The sequence below is a fragment of the Vicugna pacos genome, chromosome 11 (assembly GCF_048564905.1).
Source record: "Vicugna pacos chromosome 11, VicPac4, whole genome shotgun sequence".
Taxonomy (NCBI): Eukaryota; Metazoa; Chordata; class Mammalia; order Artiodactyla; family Camelidae; genus Vicugna; species Vicugna pacos.
This window is the reverse complement of record NC_132997.1, coordinates 4096094-4112245: the sequence shown is the minus strand read 5'-3', so window position 1 is coordinate 4112245 and position 16152 is coordinate 4096094.

The following is a 16152-nucleotide window of genomic DNA, read 5'->3' as shown; positions in this document are numbered from 1 at the left end:
CCTAGTGCCGGTTTGAAGTGTCTGCCGTTTTCACTGTAAAACCGAGTTGGAGCTTGTAACACCCCATATATATGTATGGAGTGGAGTTGGCAACTGAAAAGAAACTTTGTGTTCCCTTCAAGCTAGGTGCAGGACGGCTTTCACACACACTTATCGCTCAGAACTGAGCATGTGGAGAGACGTTCGTTCATCCAGCACAAAGGGAAAGGTTTGCAGGAGAAACACTTGCTCTGGTTTCTCAGTCTGTTTCGTAGTGACGGTTTGAAGTGCCTGCCGTTTTCACTGTAAAACCGTGTTGGAGCTTGTACCTCCTCATATATATGTATGGAGTGCAGTTGGCAACTGAAAAGAAACTTCGTGTTCCTTTCAAGCTAGGTGCAGGACGGCTTTCAGACACACTTATCTCTCAGAACTGAGCACGTGGAGAGACGTTCGTTCATCCAGCACAATGGTCACGTGTTGCAAGAGAAACACTTACTCTGGTTTCTCAGTCTGTTTCCTACTGCCGGTTTGAAGTGCCTGCCGTTTTCACTGTAAAACCGAGTTGGAGCTTGTACCTCCCCATATATATGTATGGAGTTGGGTTGGCAACTGAAAAGAAACTTTGTGTTCCCTTCCATCTTGGTGAAGGACGGCTTTCACACACACTTATCTCTCAGAACTGAGCATGTGGAGAGACATTCGTTCATCCAGCACAAAGGGAACGGGTTGCAGGAGAAACACTTACTCTGGTTTCTCAGTCTGTTCCCTAGTGCCGGTTTGAAGTGCCTGCCGTTTTCACTGTAAAACCGAGTTGGAGCTTGTACCTCCCCATATATATGTATGGAGTGGAATTGGCATCTGAAAAGAAACTTTGTGTTCCCTTCAAGCTAGGTGAAGGACGGCTTTCACACACACTTATCTCTCAGAACTGAGCATGTGGAGAGACGTTCGTTCATCCAGCACAAAGGGAACGGGTTGCAGGAGAAACACTTACTCTGGTTTCTCAGTCTGTTCCCTAGTGCCGGTTTGAAGTGCCTGCCGTTTTCACTGTAAAACCGAGTTGGAGCTTGTACCGCCCCATATATATGTTTGGAGTGGATTTGGCAACTGAAAAGAAACTTTGTGTTCCCTTCAAGCTAGGTGAAGGACGGCTTTCACACACACATATCTCTCAGAACTGAGCATGTGGAGAGACGTTCGTTCATCCAGCACAAAGGGAACGGGTTGCAGGAGAAACACTTACTCTGGTTTCTCAGTCTGTTTCCTAGTGCCGGTTTGAAGTGCCTGCCGTTTTCACTGTAAAACCGAGTTGGAGCTTGTACCTCCCCATATATATGTATGGATTGGAGTTGGCATCTGAAAAAAAACTTTGTGTTCCCTTCAAGCTATGTGAAGGACGGCTTTCACATGCACTTATCTCTCAGAACTGAGCATGTGGAGAGACGTTCGTTCATCCAGCACAAAGGGAACGGGTTGCAGGAGAAACACTTACTCTGGTTTCTCAGTCTGTTCCCTAGTGCCGGTTTGAAGCGCCTGCCGTTTTCACTGTAAAACCGAGTTGGAGCTTGGACCTCCCCATATATATGTATGGAGTGGAGTTGGCAACTGAAAAGAAACTTAGTGTTCCCTTCAAGCTAGGTGATGGACGGCTTTCACACACACTTATTTCTCAGAACTGAGCATGTGGAGAGACGTTCGTTCATCCAGCACAAAGGGAACGGGTTGCAGGAGAAACACTTACTCTGGTTTCTCAGTCTATTCCCTAGTGCCGGTTTGAAGTGCCTGCCGTTTTCACTGTAAATCCGAGTTGGAGCTTGTACCTCCCCATATATATGTATGGAGTGGAGTTGGCAACTGAAAAGAAACTTTGTGTTCCCTTCAAGCTAGGTGCAGGACGGCTTTCACACACATTTATCTCTCAGAACTGAGCATGTGGAGAGACGTTCGTTCATCCAGCAAAAAGGGAACGGGTTGCAGGAGAAACACTTACTCTGGTTTCTCAGTCTGTTTCCTAGTGCCGGTTTGAAGTGCCTGCCGTTTTCACTGTAAAACCGAGTTGGGGCTTGTACCTCCTCATATATATGTATGGAGTGCAGTTGGCAACTGAAAAGAAACTTCGTGTTCCTTTCAAGCCATGTGCAGGACGGCTTTCAGACACACTTATCTCTCAGAACTGAGCACGTGGAGAGACGTTCGTTCATCCAGCACAATGGTCACGTGTTGCAAGAGAAACACTTACTCTGGTTTCTCAGTCTGTTTCCTACTGCCGGTTTGAAGTGCCTGCCTTTTTCACTATAAAACCGAGTTGGAGCTTGTACTTCCCCATATATATGTATGGAGTGGAGTTGGCAACTGAAAAGAAACTTTGTTTTCCCTTCAAGCTAGGTGAAGGACGGCTTTCACACACACTTATCTCTCAGAACTGAGCATGTGGAGAGACGTTCGTTCATCCAGCACAAAGGGAACGGGTTGCAGGAGAAACATTTACTCTGGTTTCTCAGTCTGTTCCCTAGTGCCGGTTTGAAGCGCCTGCCGTTTTCACTGTAAAACCGAGTTGGAGCTTGTACCTCCCCATATATATGTATGGAGTGGAGTTGGCAACTGAAAAGAAACTTAGTTTTCCCTTCAAGCTAGGTGATGGACGGCTTTCACACACACTTATCTCTCAGAACTGAGCATGTGGAGAGACGTTCGTTCATCCAGCACAAAGGGAACGGGTTGCAGGAGAAACACTTACTCTGGTTTCTCAGTCTATTCCCTAGTGCCGGTTTGAAGTGCCTGCCGTTTTCACAGTAAAACCGAGTTGGACCTTGTACCTCCCCATATATATGTATGGAGTGGAGTTGGCAACTGAAAAGAAACTTTGTGTTCCCTTCAAGCTAGGTGCAGGACGGCTTTCACACACATTTATCTCTCAGAACTGAGCATGTGGAGAGACGTTCGTTCATCCAGCATAAAGGGAACGGGTTGCAGGAGAAACACTTACTCTGGTTTCTCAGTCTGTTTCCTAGTGCCTGTTTGAAGTGCCTGCCGTTTTCACTGTAAAACCGAGTTGGAGCTTGTACCTCCTCATATATATGTATGGAGTGCAGTTGGCAACTGAAAAGAAACTTCGTGTTCCTTTCAAGCCATGTGCAGGACGGCTTTCAGACACACTTATCTCTCAGAACTGAGCACGTGGAGAGACGTTCGTTCATCCAGCACAATGGTCACGTGTTGCAAGAGAAACACTTACTCTGGTTTCTCAGACTGTTTCCTACTGCCGGTTTGAAGTGCCTGCCGTTTTCACTGTAAAACCGAGTTGGAGCTTGTACCTCCCCATATATATGTATGGAGTGGAGTTGGCAACTGAAAAGAAAATTTGTGTTCCCTTCAAGCTATGTGCAGGACGGCTTTCACACACACTTATCTCTCAGAACTGAGCATGTGGAGAGACGTTCGTTCATCCAGCACAAAGGGAACGGGTTGCAGGAGAAACACTTACTCTGGTTTCTCAGTCTGTTCCCTTGTGCCGGTTTGAAGTGCCTGCCGTTTTCACTGTAAAACCGAGTTGGAGCTTGTACCTCCCCATATATATGTATGGAGTGGAGTTGGCAACTCAAAAGAACCTTCGTGTTCCCTTCAAGCTAGGTGAAGGACGGCTTTCACACACACATATCTCTCAGAACTGAGCATGTATAGAGACGTTCGTTCATCCAGCACAAAGGGAACGGTTTGCAGGAGAAACACTTACTCTGGTTTCTCAGTCTGTTTCCTAGTGCCGGTTTGAAGTGCCTGCCGTTTTCACTGTAAAACCGAGTTGGAGCTTGTACCTCCCCATATATATGTATGGAGTGGAGTTGGCAACTGAAAAGAAACTTTGTGTTCCCTTCAAGCTAGGTGAAGGACGGCTTTCACACACACATATCTCTCAGAAGTGAGCATGTGGAGAGACGTTCGTTCATCAAGCACAAAGGGAACGGGTTGCAGGATAAACACTTACTCTGGATTCTCATTCTGTTTCCTAGTGCCGGTTTGAAGTGCCTGCCGTTTTCACTGTAAAACCGAGTTGGAGCTTGTACCTCCCCATATATATGTATGGAGTGGAGTTGGCAACTGAAAAGAAACTTCGTGTTCCCTTCAAGCTAGGTGAAGGACGGCTTTCACACACACTTATCTCTCAGAACTGAGCATGTGGAGAGACGTTCGTTCATCCAGCACAAAGGGAACGGGTTGCAGGAGAAACACTTACTCTGATTTCTCAGACTGTTCCCTAGTGCCTGTTTGAAGTGCCTGCCGTTTTCACTGTATAACCGAGTTGGAGCTTGTACCTCCCCATATATATGTATGGAGTGGAGTTGGCAACTGAAAAGAAACTTTGTTTTCCCTTCAAAGTAGGTGCAGGACGGCTTTCACACACACTTATCTCTCAGAACTGAGCATGTGGAGAGACGTTCGTTCATCCAGCACAAAGGGAACAGGTTGCAGGAGAAACACTTACTCTGGTTTCTCAGTCTGTTCCCTAGTGCCGGTTTGAAGTGCCTGCCGTTTTCACTGTAAAACCGAGTTGGAGCTTGTACCTCCCCATATATATGTATGGAGTGGAGTTGGCATCTGAAAAGAAACTTTGTGTTCCCTTCAAGCTAGGTGAAGGACGGCTTTCACACACACTTATCTCTCAGAACTGAGCATGTGGAGAGACGTTCGTTCATCCAGCACAAAGGGAACGGGTTGCAGGAGAAACACTTACTCTGGTTTCTCAGTCTGTTCCCTAGTGCCGGTTTGAAGTGCCTGCCGTTTTCACTGTAAAACCGAGTTGGAGCTTGTACCTCCCCATATATATGTTTGGAGTGGATTTGGCAACTGAAAAGAAACTTTGTGTTCCCTTCAAGCTAGGTGAAGGACGGCTTTCACACACACAAATCTCTCAGAAGTGATCATGTGGAGAGACGTTCGTTCATCCAGCACAAAGGGAACGGGTTGCAGGAGAAACACTTACTCTGGTTTCTCAGGCTTTTTCCTAGTGCCGGTTTGAAGTGCCTGCCGTTTTCACTGTAAAACCGAGTTGGAGCTTGTACCACCCCATATATATGTATGGAGTGGAGTTGGCAACTGAAAAGAAACTTTGTGTTCCCTTCAAGCTAGGTGCAGGACGGCTTTCACACACACTTATCGCTCAGAACTGAGCATGTGGAGAGACGTTCGTTCATCCAGCACAAAGGGAACGGTTTGCAGGAGAAACACTTGCTCTGGTTTCTCAGTCTGTTTCGTAGTGACGGTTTGAAGTGCCTGCCGTTTTCACTGTAAAACCGTGTTGGAGCTTGTACCTCCTCATATATATGTATGGAGTGCAGTTGGCAACTGAAAAGAAACTTCGTGTTCCTTTCAAGCTAGGTGCAGGACGGCTTTCAGACACACTTATCTCTCAGAACTGAGCACGTGGAGAGACGTTCGTTCATCCAGCACAATGGTCACGTGTTGCAAGAGAAACACTTACTCTGGTTTCTCAGTCTGTTTCCTACTGCCGGTTTGAAGTGCCTGCCGTTTTCACTGTAAAACCGAGTTGGAGCTTGTACCTCCCCATATATATGTATGGAGTGGAGTTGGCAACTGAAAAGAAACTTTGTGTTCCCTTCCATCTAGGTGAAGGACGGCTTTCACACACACTTATCTCTCAGAACTGAGCATGTGGAGAGACATTCGTTCATCCAGCACAAAGGGAACGGGTTGCAGGAGAAACACTTACTCTGGTTTCTCAGTCTGTTCCCTAGTGCCGGTTTGAAGTGCCTGCCGTTTTCACTGTAAAACCGAGTTGGAGCTTGTACCTCCCCATATATATGTATGGAGTGGAATTGGCATCTGAAAAGAAACTTTGTGTTCCCTTCAAGCTAGGTGAAGGACGGCTTTCACACACACTTATCTCTCAGAACTGAGCATGTGGAGAGACGTTCGTTCATCCAGCACAAAGGGAACGGGTTGCAGGAGAAACACTTACTCTGGTTTCTCAGTCTGTTCCCTAGTGCCGGTTTGAAGTGCCTGCCGTTTTCACTGTAAAACCGAGTTGGAGCTTGTACCTCCCCATATATATGTATGGAGTGGAGTTGGCAACTGAAAAGAAACTTTGTGTTCCCTTCAAGCTAGGTGATGGACGGCTTTCACACACACTTATGTCTCAGAAGTGATCATGTGGAGAGACGTTCGTTCATCCAGCACAAAGGGAACGGGTTGCAGGAGAAACACTTACTCTGGTTTCTCAGGCTTTTTCCTAGTGCCCGTTTGAAGTGTCTGCCGTTTTCACTGTAAAACCGAGTTGGAGCTTGTACCACCCCATATATATGTATGGAGTGGAGTTGGCAACTGAAAAGAAACTTTGTGTTCCCTTCAAGCTAGGTGCAGGACGGCTTTCACACACACTTATCGCTCAGAACTGAGCATGTGGAGAGACGTTCGTTCATCCAGCACAAAGGGAACGGTTTGCAGGAGAAACACTTGCTCTGGTTTCTCAGTCTGTTTCGTAGTGACGGTTTGAAGTGCCTGCCGTTTTCACTGTAAAACCGTGTTGGAGCTTGTACCTCCTCATATATATGTATGGAGTACAGTTGGCAACTGAAAAGAAACTTCGTGATCCTTTCAAGCTAGGTGCAGGACGGCTTTCAGACACACTTATCTCTCAGAACTGAGCACGTGGAGAGACGTTCGTTCATTCAGCACAATGGTCACGTGTTGCAAGAGAAACACTTACTCTGGTTTCTCAGTCTGTTTCCTACTGCCGGTTTGAAGTGCCTGCCGTTTTCACTGTAAAACCGAGTTGGAGCTTGTACCTCCCCATATATATGTATGGAGTGGAGTTGGCAACTGAAAAGAAACTTTGTGTTCCCTTCCATCTAGGTGAAGGACGGCTTTCACACACACTTATCTCTCAGAACTGAGCATGTGGAGAGACATTCGTTCATCCAGCACAAAGGGAACGGGTTGCAGGAGAAACACTTACTCTGGTTTCTCAGTCTGTTCCCTAGTGCCGGTTTGAAGTGCCTGCCGTTTTCACTGTAAAACCGAGTTGGAGCTTGTACCTCCCCATATATATGTATGGAGTGGAATTGGCATCTGAAAAGAAACTTTGTGTTCCCTTCAAGCTAGGTGAAGGACGGCTTTCACACACACTTATCTCTCAGAACTGAGCATGTGGAGAGACGTTCGTTCATCCAGCACAAAGGGAACGGGTTGCAGGAGAAACACTTACTCTGGTTTCTCTGTCTGTTCCCTAGTGCCGGTTTGAAGCGCCTGCCGTTTTCACTGTAAAACCGAGTTGGAGCTTGTACCTCCCCATATATATGTATGGAGTGGAGTTGGCAACTGAAAAGAAACTTAGTGTTCCCTTCAAGCTAGGTGATGGACGGCTTTCACACACACTTATCTCTCAGAACTGAGCATGTGGAGAGACGTTCGTTCATCCAGCACAAAGGGAACGGGTTGCAGGAGAAACACTTACTCTGGTTTCTCAGTCTGTTTCCTAGTGCCGGTTTGAAGTGCCTGCCGTTTTCACTGTAAAACCGAGTTGGAGCTTCTACCTCCCCATATATATGTATGCAGTGGAGTTGGCAACTGAAAAGAAACTTTGTGTTCCCTTCAAGCTAGGTGCAGGACGGCTTTCACACGCAGTTATCTCTCAGAACATAGCATGTGGAGAGACGTTCGTTCATCCAGCACAAAGGGAACGGGTTGCAGTTGAAACACTTACTCTGGTTTCTCATTCTGTTTCCTAGTGCCTGTTTGAAGTGCCTGCCTTTTTCACTGTAAAACCGAGTTGGTTCGTGTACCTCCCCATATATATGTATGGAGTGGAGTTGGCAACTGAAAAGAAACTTTGTTTTCCCTTCAAAGTAGGTGCAGGACGGCTTTCACACACACTTATCTCTCAGAACTGAGCATGTGGAGAGACGTTCGTTCATCCAGCACAAAGGGAACAGGTTGCAGGAGAAACACTTACTCTGGTTTCTCAGTCTGTTCCCTAGTGCCGGTTTGAAGTGCCTGCCGTTTTCACTGTAAAACCGAGTTGGAGCTTGTACCTCCCCATATATATGTATGGAGTGGAGTTGGCAACTGAAAAGAAACTTTGTGTTCCCTTCAAGCTAGGTGATGGACGGCTTTCACACACACTTATGTCTCAGAAGTGATCATGTGGAGAGACGTTCGTTCATCCAGCACAAAGGGAACGGGTTGCAGGAGAAACACTTACTCTGGTTTCTCAGGCTTTTTCCTAGTGCCGGTTTGAAGTGCCTGCCGTTTTCACTGTAAAACCGAGTTGGAGCTTGTACCACCCCATATATATGTATGGAGTGGAGTTGGCAACTGAAAAGAAACTTTGTGTTCCCTTCAAGCTAGGTGCAGGACGGCTTTCACACACACTTATCGCTCAGAACTGAGCATGTGGAGAGACGTTCGTTCATCCAGCACAAAGGGAACGGTTTGCAGGAGAAACACTTGCTCTGGTTTCTCAGTCTGTTTCGTAGTGACGGTGTGAAGTGCCTGCCGTTTTCACTGTAAAACCGTGTTGGAGCTTGTACCTCCTCATATATATGTATGGAGTGCAGTTGGCAACTGAAAAGAAACTTCGTGTTCCTTTCAAGTTAGGTGCAGGACGGCTTTCAGACACACTTATCTCTCAGAACTGAGCACGTGGAGAGACGTTCGTTCATCCAGCACAATGGTCACGTGTTGCAAGAGAAACACTTACTCTGGTTTCTCAGTCTGTTTCCTACTGCCGGTTTGAAGTGCCTGCCGTTTTCACTGTAAAACCGAGTTGGAGCTTGTACCTCCCCATATATATGTATGGAGTGGAGTTGGCAACTGAAAAGAAACTTTGTGTTCCCTTCCATCTAGGTGAAGGACGGCTTTCACACACACTTATCTCTCAGAACTGAGCATGTGGAGAGACATTCGTTCATCCAGCACAAAGGGAACGGGTTGCAGGAGAAACACTTACTCTGGTTTCTCAGTCTGTTCCCTAGTGCCGGTTTGAAGTGCCTGCCGTTTTCACTGTAAAACCGAGTTGGAGCTTGTACCTCCCCATATATATGTATGGAGTGGAGTTGGCATCTGAAAAGAAACTTTGTGTTCCCTTCAAGCTAGGTGAAGGACGGCTTTCACACACACTTATCTCTCAGAACTGAGCATGTGGAGAGACGTTCGTTCATCCAGCACAAAGGGAACGGGTTGCAGGAGAAACACTTACTCTGGTTTCTCAGTCTGTTCCCTAGTGCCGGTTTGAAGTGCCTGCCGTTTTCACTGTAAAACCGAGTTGGAGCTTGTACCTCCCCATATATATGTATGGAGTGGAGTTGGCAACTGAAAAGAAACTTTGTGTTCCCTTCAAGCTAGGTGATGGACGGCTTTCACACACACTTATGTCTCAGAAGTGATCATGTGGAGAGACGTTCGTTCATCCAGCACAAAGGGAACGGGTTGCAGGAGAAACACTTACTCTGGTTTCTCAGGCTTTTTCCTAGTGCCCGTTTGAAGTGTCTGCCGTTTTCACTGTAAAACCGAGTTGGAGCTTGTACCACCCCATATATATGTATGGAGTGGAGTTGGCAACTGAAAAGAAACTTTGTGTTCCCTTCAAGCTAGGTGCAGGACGGCTTTCACACACACTTATCGCTCAGAACTGAGCATGTGGAGAGACGTTCGTTCATCCAGCACAAAGGGAACGGTTTGCAGGAGAAACACTTGCTCTGGTTTCTCAGTCTGTTTCGTAGTGACGGTTTGAAGTGCCTGCCGTTTTCACTGTAAAACCGTGTTGGAGCTTGTACCTCCTCATATATATGTATGGAGTACAGTTGGCAACTGAAAAGAAACTTCGTGTTCCTTTCAAGCTAGGTGCAGGACGGCTTTCAGACACACTTATCTCTCAGAACTGAGCACGTGGAGAGACGTTCGTTCATCCAGCACAATGGTCACGTGTTGCAAGAGAAACACTTACTCTGGTTTCTCAGTCTGTTTCCTACTGCCGGTTTGAAGTGCCTGCCGTTTTCACTGTAAAACCGAGTTGGAGCTTGTACCTCCCCATATATATGTATGGAGTGGAGTTGGCAACTGAAAAGAAACTTTGTGTTCCCTTCCATCTAGGTGAAGGACGGCTTTCACACACACTTATCTCTCAGAACTGAGCATGTGGAGAGACATTCGTTCATCCAGCACAAAGGGAACGGGTTGCAGGAGAAACACTTACTCTGGTTTCTCAGTCTGTTCCCTAGTGCCGGTTTGAAGTGCCTGCCGTTTTCACTGTAAAACCGAGTTGGAGCTTGTACCTCCCCATATATATGTATGGAGTGGAATTGGCATCTGAAAAGAAACTTTGTGTTCCCTTCAAGCTAGGTGCAGGACGGCTTTCACACACACTTATCTCTCAGAACTGAGCATGTGGAGAGACGTTCGTTCATCCAGCACAAAGGGAACGGGTTGCAGGAGAAACACTTACTCTGGTTTCTCAGTCTGTTCCCTAGTGCCGGTTTGAAGTGCCTGCCGTTTTCACTGTAAAACCGAGTTGGAGCTTGTACCTCCCCATATATATGTTTGGAGTGGATTTGGCAACTGAAAAGAAACTTTGTGTTCCCTTCAAGCTAGGTGAAGGACGGCTTTCACACACACATATCTCTCAGAACTGAGCATGTGGAGAGACGTTCGTTCATCCAGCACAAAGGGAACGTGTTGCAGGAGAAACACTTACTCTGGTTTCTCAGTCTGTTTCCTAGTGCCGGTTTGAAGTGCCTGCCGTTTTCACTGTAAAACCGAGTTGGAGCTTGTACCTCCCCATATATATGTATGGTGTGGAGTTGGCAACTGAAAAGAAACTTTGTGTTCCCTTCAAGCTAGGTGCAGGACGGCATTCACACACATTTATCTCTCAGAATTGAGCATGTGGAGAGACGTTCGTTCATCCAGCATAAAGGGAACGGTTTGCAGGAGAAACACTTACTCTGGTTTCTCAGTCTGTTTCCTAGTGCCTGTTTGAAGTGCCTGCCGTTTTCACTGTAAAACCGAGTTGGAGCTTGTACCTCCTCATATATATGTATGGAGTGCAGTTGGCAACTGAAAAGAAACTTCGTGTTCCTTTCAAGCCATGTGCAGGACGGCTTTCAGACACACTTATCTCTCAGAACTGAGCACGTGGAGAGACGTTCGTTCATTCAGCACAATGGTCACGTGTTGCAAGAGAAACACTTACTCTGGTTTCTCAGTCTGTTTCCTAGTGCCTGTTTGAAGTGCCTGCCGTTTTCACTGTAAAACCGAGTTGGAGCTTGTACTTCCCCATATATATGTATGGAGTGGATTTGGCAACTGAAAAGAAACTTTGTTTTCCCTTCAAGCTAGGTGAAGGACGGCTTTCACACACACTTATCTCTCAGAACTGAGCATGTGGAGAGACGTTCGTTCATCCAGCACAAAGGGAACGTGTTGCAGGGAAACACTTACTCTGGTTTCTCAGTCTGTTCCCTAGTGCCGGTTTGAAGTGCCTGCCGTTTTCACTGTAAAACCGAGTTGGAGCTTGTACCTCCCCATATATATGTATGGAGTGGAGTTGGCATCTGAAAAGAAACTTTGTGTTCCCTTCAAGCTAGGTGAAGGACGGCTTTCACACACACTTATCTCTCAGAACTGAGCATGTGGAGAGACGTTCGTTCATCCAGCACAAAGGGAACGGGTTGCAGGAGAAACACTTACTCTGGTTTCTCAGTCTGTTCCCTAGTGCCGGTTTGAAGTGCCTGCCGTTTTCACTGTAAAACCGAGTTGGAGCTTGTACCTCCCCATATATATGTTTGGAGTGGAGTTGGCAACTGAAAAGAAACTTTGTGTTCCCTTCAAGCTAGGTGCTGGACGGCTTTCACACACACTTACCTCTCAGAACTGAGCATGTGGAGAGACGTTCGTTCATCCAGCACAAAGGGAACGGGTTGCAGGAGAAACACTTACTCTGGTTTCTCAGTCTGTTTCCTAGTGCCGGTTTGAAGTGCCTGCCGTTTTCACTGTAAAACCGAGTTGGAGCTTGTACCTCCCCATATATATGTATGGAGTGGAGTTGGCATCTGAAAAGAAACTTTGTGTTCCCTTCAAGCTAGGTGATGGACGGCTTTCACACACACTTATCACTCAGAACTGAGCATGTGGAGAGACGTTCGTTCATCCAGCACAAAGGGAACGGGTTGCAGGAGAAACACTTACTCTGGTTTCTCTGTCTGTTCCCTAGTGCCGGTTTGAAGCGCCTGCCGTTTTCACTGTAAAACCGAGTTGGAGCTTGTACCTCCCCATATATATGTATGGAGTGGAGTTGGCAACTGAAAAGAAACTTAGTGTTCCCTTCAAGCTAGGTGATGGACGGCTTTCACACACACTTATCTCTCAGAACTGAGCATGTGGACAGACGTTCGTTCATCCAGCACAAAGGGAACGGGTTGCAGGAGAAACACTTACTCTGGTTTCTCAGTCTGTTTCCTAGTGCCGGTTTGAAGTGCCTGCCGTTTTCACTGTAAAACCGAGTTGGAGCTTCTACCTCCCCATATATATGTATGCAGTGGAGTTGGCAACTGAAAAGAAACTTTGTGTTCCCTTCAAGCTAGGTGCAGGACGGCTTTCACACGCAGTTATCTCTCAGAACATAGCATGTGGAGAGACGTTCGTTCATCCAGCACAAAGGGAACGGGTTGCAGGAGAAACACTTACTCTGGTTTCTCAGTCTGTTCCATAGTGCCGGTTTGAAGTGCCTGCCGTTTTCACTGTAAAACCGAGTTGGAGCTTGTACCTCCCCATATATATGTTTGGAGTGGATTTGGCAACTGAAAAGAAACTTTGTGTTCCCTTCAAGCTAGGTGAAGGACGGCTTTCACACACACATATCTCTCAGAACTGAGCATGTGGAGAGACGTTCGTTCATCCAGCACAAAGGGAACGTGTTGCAGGAGAAACACTTACTCTGGTTTCTCAGTCTGTTTCCTAGTGCCGGTTTGAAGTGCCTGCCGTTTTCACTGTAAAACCGAGTTGGAGCTTGTACCTCCCCATATATATGTATGGAGTGGAGTTGGCATCTGAAAAGAAACTTTGTGTTCCCTTCAAGCTAGGTGAAGGACGGCTTTCACACACACTTATCTCTCAGAACTGAGCATGTGGAGAGACGTTCGTTCATCCAGCACAAAGGGAACGGGTTGCAGGAGAAACACTTACTCTGGTTTCTCAGTCTGTTCCCTAGTGCCGGTTTGAAGCGCCTGCCGTTTTCAGTGTAAAACCGAGGTGGAGCTTGTACCTCCCCATATATATGTATGTATTGGAGTTGGCAACTGAAAAGAAACTTAGTGTTCCCTTCAAGCTAGGTGATGGACGGCTTTCACACACACTTATCTCTCAGAACTGAGCATGTGGAGAGACGTTCGTTCATCCAGCACAAAGGGAACGGGTTGCAGGAGAAACACTTACTCTGGTTTCTCAGTCTATTCCCTAGTGCCGGTTTGAAGTGCCTGCCGTTTTCACTGTAAAACCGAGTTGGAGCTTGTACCTCCCCATATATATGTATGGAGTGGAGTTGGCAACTGAAAAGAAACTTTGTGTTCCCTTCAAGCTAGGTGCAGGACGGCATTCACACACATTTATCTCTCAGAATTGAGCATGTGGAGAGACGTTCGTTCATCCAGCATAAAGGGAACGGTTTGCAGGAGAAACACTTACTCTGGTTTCTCAGTCTGTTTCCTAGTGCCTGTTTGAAGTGCCTGCCGTTTTCACTGTAAAACCGAGTTGGAGCTTGTACCTCCTCATATATATGTATGGAGTGCAGTTGGCAACTGAAAAGAAACTTCGTGTTCCTTTCAAGCCATGTGCAGGACGGCTTTCAGACACACTTATCTCTCAGAACTGAGCACGTGGAGAGACGTTCGTTCATCCAGCACAATGGTCACGTGTTGCAAGAGAAACACTTACTCTGGTTTCTCAGTCTGTTTCCTAGTGCCTGTTTGAAGTGCCTGCCGTTTTCACTGTAAAACCGAGTTGGAGCTTGTACTTCCCCATATATATGTATGGAGTGGAGTTGGCAACTGAAAAGAAACTTTGTTTTCCCTTCAAGCTAGGTGAAGGACGGCTTTCACACACACTTATCTCTCAGAACTGAGCATGTGGAGAGACGTTCGTTCATCCAGCACAAAGGGAACGTGTTGCAGGGAAACACTTACTCTGGTTTCTCAGTCTGTTCCCTAGTGCCGGTTTGAAGTGCCTGCCGTTTTCACTGTAAAACCGAGTTGGAGCTTGTACCTCCCCATATATATGTATGGAGTGGAGTTGGCATCTGAAAAGAAACTTTGTGTTCCCTTCAAGCTAGGTGAAGGACGGCTTTCACACACACTTATCTCTCAGAACTGAGCATGTGGAGAGACGTTCGTTCATCCAGCACAAAGGGAACAGGTTGCAGGAGAAACACTTACTCTGGTTTCTCAGTCTGTTCCCTAGTGCCGGTTTGAAGTGCCTGCCGTTTTCACTGTAAAACCGAGTTGGAGCTTGTACCTCCCCATATATATGTTTGGAGTGGAGTTGGCAACTGAAAAGAAACTTTGTGTTCCCTTCAAGCTAGGTGCTGGACGGCTTTCACACACACTTACCTCTCAGAACTGAGCATGTGGAGAGACGTTCGTTCATCCAGCACAAAGGGAACGGGTTGCAGGAGAAACACTTACTCTGGTTTCTCAGTCTGTTTCCTAGTGCCGGTTTGAAGTGCCTGCCGTTTTCACTGTAAAACCGAGTTGGAGCTTGTACCTCCCCATATATATGTATGGAGTGGAGTTGGCATCTGAAAAGAAACTTTGTGTTCCCTTCAAGCTACGTGATGGACGGCTTTCACACACACTTATCACTCAGAACTGAGCATGTGTTGAGACGTTCGTTCATCCAGCACAAAGGGAACGGGTTGCAGGAGAAACACTTACTCTGGTTTCTCTGTCTGTTCCCTAGTGCCGGTTTGAAGCGCCTGCCGTTTTCACTGTAAAACCGAGTTGGAGCTTGTACCTCCCCATATATATGTATGGAGTGGAGTTGGCAACTGAAAAGAAACTTAGTGTTCCCTTCAAGCTAGGTGATGGACGGCTTTCACACACACTTATCTCTCAGAACTGAGCATGTGGAGAGACGTTCGTTCATCCAGCACAAAGGGAACGGGTTGCAGGAGAAACACTTACTCTGGTTTCTCAGTCTGTTTCCTAGTGCCGGTTTGAAGTGCCTGCCGTTTTCACTGTAAAACCGAGTTGGAGCTTCTACCTCCCCATATATATGTATGCAGTGGAGTTGGCAACTGAAAAGAAACTTTGTGTTCCCTTCAAGCTAGGTGCAGGACGGCTTTCACACGCAGTTATCTCTCAGAACATAGCATGTGGAGAGACGTTCGTTCATCCAGCACAAAGGGAACGGGTTGCAGTTGAAACACTTACTCTGGTTTCTCATACTGTTTCCTAGTGCCTGTTTGAAGTGCCTGCCTTTTTCACTGTAAAACCGAGTTGGTTCGTGTATCTCCCCATATATATGTATGGAGTGGAGTTGGCAACTGAAAAGAAACTTCGTGTTCCTTTCAAGCTAGGTGCAGGACGGCTTTCACACACACTTATCTCTCAGAACTGAGCATGTGGAGAGACGTTCGTTCATCCAGCACAAAAGTCACGTGTTGCAGGAGAAACATTTACTCTGGTTTCTCAGTCTGTTTCCTAGTGCCGGTTTGAAGTGCCTGCCGTTTTCAGTGTAAAACCGAGTTGGAGCTTGTACCTCCCCCTATATAAGTATGGAGTGGAGTTGGCAACTGAAAAGAAACTTTGTGTTCCCTTCAAGCTAGGTGATGGACGGATTTCACACACACTTATCTCTCAGAACTGAGCATGTGGAGAGACGTTCGTTCATCCAGCACAAAGGGAACGTGTTGCAGGAGAAACACTTACTCTGGTTTCTCAGACTGTTCCCTAGTGCCGGTTTGAAGTGCCTGCCGTTTTCACTGTAAAACCGAGTTGGAGCTTGTACCTCCCCATATATATGTATGGAGTGGAGTTGGCATCTGAAAAGAAACTTTGTGTTCCCTTCAAGCTAGGTGAAGGACGGCTTTCACACACACTTATCTCTCAGAACTGAGCATGTGGAGAGACGTTCGTTCATCCAGCACAAGGGAACGGGTTGCAGGAG